Here is a 4,998-nt window from a genome sequence, read left to right on the forward strand (position 1 = left end):
AGCCTTACCGTGGCCAACGAGTCAGCTGAGTGGGGACATCTGTCAAGCTACCCTTTGAGGAGCTTTCAGACTCTTCCCAACTCCAAAAATGAAGGCCTGTGTGGCAGATGAGGTTTCCATTTCCTTCCTGGCCCACCATCTGCCTTGCAGAGAGGGTTTTCAGAAAGGCAGTGGAGGATATGGCTTCACAGCTCTGGCTACTGCAGGTTCCCAGAAGGCAAATAGAAGTTGGATTTTGAGCCTGCCTAGAGGTGTGCAGTGACAGAAAAAGGACACCGAAACCACCTCCGGGACGTACTTGTTGCTTTGTCCTTTCTGATTCTCTTGGTAGCAAGCCTGTCCTCTTCACATTCAGTAGGCGTGTAAGTGGCACAACCACAACATATGGGTCTGGTCCTGGAAGAGGAAGTGGAGGCTGGGGTAAAAAAAAACATCTTGGTGGGGTGGGAGCCTGATGTGTGATGAGGCTATGAAAGAGTGCATATGCACTCTGGAGGTCAAATTAAAAGCTCCTTTCTTCTTGGAGTGAGAACAGCTTAAACATTACAACTACTCAGTTACACTGACTGTATTTGGCTCCGAGCTCACCCCAGCAGCAGTTGTGCCAGAGGAATTGTGATACCATACAGCATACGGAGACTTCAGCAGCCCTTCCACCACTTGTTCCCAGGGACAGATTTTTTGCTAAAAGTGGGTATAACTTGAAAAGATGGCGTATACAGGAAGTAAAGATGAAGAGGCTTCTGTGGAAACTTCCAACTTCTTATCCACAGCCGGTGCAAGCCAGGTGCATTTCTAGAGGTACTGGAACCGATACATCTTATACATCTATCTGGAAAACATACTTTCCTGCATACTAAAATCTATTTCAAAGTAATGTATGTAAGTAATATAGAGGTTGCACATTTCAAACAGCTCAAGTGACAGAGATAAAATTAGAATTTAAAAACTGTGATATATCCTCTTGCTCAATTTAAAACATTATGTTGAATAACCAGAAAGGTTTCTTATTCCATATATGGAGCTTGAAAAGTGTTACTACCATTGTTACTATAAATTCCTTTAAAGATTCTTTTAAAAATTAGTTATCTATCTCAGTGATACTGATTACTAATCAATGAAAGATTAAAAAAATTCTCCATTCAATTCAACTAATAAAAGCAAGGTTTCTCTCTTTTCCCCTCAGCCTTCATGTGTGTGCATGTTCATTGTGTGCAGATTGAAATTCAGAACACGGTTCAGAACCAGTTCTCTTTCCTTCAGTAGCAATCCTATTGTCAAGCTCCACATGACATTCAGAATCATGTTGTGCTATTCCAGAAGGAATATAAATATCCAGAGCTGTGCCAACAATAAGTCCACTACAGATTATGCTACTAGGCATAGAGAGTGCTTTGGTAAAATACGTCTTTTTAGAGCAATCTGCAGTTTGTGTGGCTCTGATGCAATTTTATTCCTCCCTTTGTAAAAGCAAGGAGTGTAGCAAGTTCAGGGTCTTGTGAAGTAAAACCCCTTTCATCATCTCAAGCATCAATAGCACGCATGACCTGATGAAGAACAAAGGGATTAATGATATTCTGAATGTTAACTATGACTCACGTCGGTATCCACAACATCATGTCTGTTGAGGATGGAGGAAATAATCAAATATAAATAACATTTCATTGCACCTCTTGAGGCTGCACAATAGTCATATAATTTCTCTCTATGTAAGATGTAGTGCATCTCACTTAATAGTTTTAGCCAGTGCTTTCATATTGATTGACATATTTCAGCCAATTTAGCCTGCTCCCAGTTACAAGCAATTAGTGCCACTTCCCGACACAAAACATATCCCAGGGAAGGGAGAAGGACTTATTTGAACCTTACAAGCTTAGAAGCATCCTGTGATACAGACCAAAGTTCACATTTAAAAATTGTGCGTAATTGATACTATACTCCAATATGATACTCCATACTCCAGTATCTGCACCCTAATGCTGCCTGTGTTTTCTACAAAAGAACCCTGACCATTAAATACACAGCCATGCTGCTTCCAGAGCATATGCAGATGCTGTATGTTGAATGGATTTACACCAGCCATGTGTCTCTCAAAAGGAAAACAGACCTCCATGCTCCAGGCAAGTTGCTTGAGGAACCAAGATATGTTAGGAGACAACAGAGACTCCAGATATTTAGGCAACTTGGTGATGAGATTTCATGCCTATGACAGAATCATCAACGCCCATGTTAAGTGGCAGAGCAGTCCAAAGAAGGAAAGCCCTGCAGCCTGCTGAGGCCAGGGAAGCCTGGAGAGCAGCGCCCGGCCACTGAAACCCAGCAGAGCTGTTGCAGGAGCATTCCACAGAAGGAGGTCAATCTTTGAACAGAAAGTACTTTTAATCTGTCAGAGGCAGGTGGTCTTTGAGCAAATTAATGCCCATCGCAATATATCCATCTAAGGGAAGAGGCGTGACAGTTCTTGAGAGGAAGCTGGGACAGGAGACACTGATGCATACAAAGAAACCATGTAATTACAGTAAGTCAAGAGATCTGTGCTACCTGCAAAAAGTTATATTAATCTTTTATCTTTCCAAGTAGAAATTTCACTATTGATATTAAGAGACTACTTATTAAATCACTTTGTCAAAAAGACTGAAACTGCATTCAGACCTTTATTACAGTTGTGTAACTGATTGATGGGAAATGCTTGGTTCAGCTAGCTTGCTTTTTTTTTTTCTTTAAAATGGGCAAGCCATTGCAAAATCATCCTAATTTACTACAAAACTGCTATTATGCATCAGCCACAAGTGCCATATTTCCAGGTGCACCCTCACCAAGGAGCACCAGCTGTCACTTGTCAGATGGCATGACAGCTCATCCAATGGGACTTGTTCTTATCTTGAAAACTTCCAGCAGACAGATAGAAACACATGGACCGAGATAGCTGGTCCTCTGGACAGTCTAAATCCCTAATAATCTCATATTTCTGGGCACAAATGTATATCATATTAGACAAGTTCCTATGGAAATTCATTCATTTGGCTTTATTATCCACCAAAAAAGACTTCACAAGGTTCTGGAAATCCAATAAACCTCCCATTTATAAGTCATGGCTTGCAAACACTTAGAGATGTGCTCCACTGGAAAAAGCATATTACTATGTTAATGGACACACACTGGGCTTCCACGAGATTTGGAAGTTCTTTCTGAATTTTTGTGGAGAAACTAGATAAGAATGTATTATTATTTAAGAATGTCATTATTCTAGACCCTAATCTCTCATTAACCTGAACATGCATTAAGTTAGAATTGGCACTTGCCTAATTCTTATTTTATATGCCACAATCACTGTGCATGTTAAAAAAATGCATGGTTTCTGTTTCTCCTTATTGAAAGTTATTTTTTTCTAAGTATATAGTAACATATTAACGTAATGGTAATGTAATTGCTTTTGTGCTTATAAGCATTGTATCTAATGTGGATCAAGAACAATGTAATCTATCTCTTTTGTGTAAACATCACTAAAATAACTAAGAGAATGAAGTTTGAACAGTTTGGTAATGATGCAAGCATGAGAAATATAGCTATTGATAACAATGCATATGGCTATGCTTGAGAAGGCTAACTATAATGATAGAAATCAATGTACAGCATCATGGAAACGGTTAATGAACTTTGAAAAGTTATGCAAAACTAGAGTATGAGAGCAGCAGAAGGCTGGAGAAAATTAGACTGGGAAATGCAATGCAATATAGCAATAAAGAAAAGCTTATGCACTTCTGAATTGCACACTGTCACAGCGCAGGGAAGTAATAGTTGTTTCCTCTATGTCTTTAGTTGGCTGACAAGCTGTATGCTGCATCCACTTGTGTGGTTCTGTAGCAAAAAATAAAACAAAATAAGACTGAAATTACAGTGCCCCTTGACAAAAATGTTTGAGAATATTTTACTACATAATGTGCTACTAAAACCAGTCATTGAGGACAATTAAATGCAGCATAAAGCATGTCATTCTTTAATCTGCTTTTACATTTTGATTAAGAATTGCAGATATCAATGTGAAGGGTATTCTCAAAGCAAGGGACATAATTGGCAAGATCCCTAGTACTCATTGATTGAAGGTTACACTTCACTCAATACCCAGCTGATACACGATACAGAGAGCTGTTGGGGCAATACAGCTCAAGTTCTATGAAACTACTATCTTTTTGCCTTTGAGGATGCCAAAAGCTAAAAGCAGGATTAAAATTTGGCATTTTTTATGGATACAGTGGAAGAACCACAGAACTGAGTAAGCTGTGACCTTCCTGGCACACCTAGGCACATATAGGTTACTATGTTGTGAATTAGCTGTGTTCTAGATAGGATTCACTGGGGTCCACACTAACAAAGAATGGAAACAGTCCAATCAATAAGTGACAAAAGCATTTATCAACATCTAAAAATCACTTCTACTGATCAGCAGTTAGAGTCTGGCAGTATTTGAGAAAGAGAAAGATGCCAACAAATTAGAAGAAACAGACAAAATGGTACCAAACCGACTAATGTGCTGGAGAATTGATTAATGAGGAAAGATTAAAAGACCTAGATATCTGAAGTTACTAAATGACATCTCTTATTTTATTATATAAGCCAAGAAAGGAGAAACATGGTTTGAAATGGATGAGTGAGAACCAAGAATACATGTGCAATGACGATGCGAGATGAACACACCAAATGGGCAAACATACCTGTGCCAGCCCTGACAACGTTTTGCCACTTCCACTACTGCTCCTGCCACCACTCCGAATAAAAGTCAACAGATGTTCATGTTAGGAGGAACCAAATGCACTGGAGAAGCATGTGCTTGAAACTGGATTTTGAAGGGTAAGGATTTTGTTTTCCAATGGCTACAGAATTCTTTGTGTCCTGTGGGTGTTGCTGGAAAAAAAGAAATCTCTCAGTGCCAGAGTTTTCCCAGAAGCAAAATGGGCTCAGCAGTATTTCTTGATTCATGGGGACGTTTTGACAGGAAAT

This window comes from Tauraco erythrolophus, chromosome 3 (assembly GCF_009769465.1).
Source record: "Tauraco erythrolophus isolate bTauEry1 chromosome 3, bTauEry1.pri, whole genome shotgun sequence".
NCBI classification, from domain to species: domain Eukaryota; kingdom Metazoa; phylum Chordata; class Aves; order Musophagiformes; family Musophagidae; genus Tauraco; species Tauraco erythrolophus.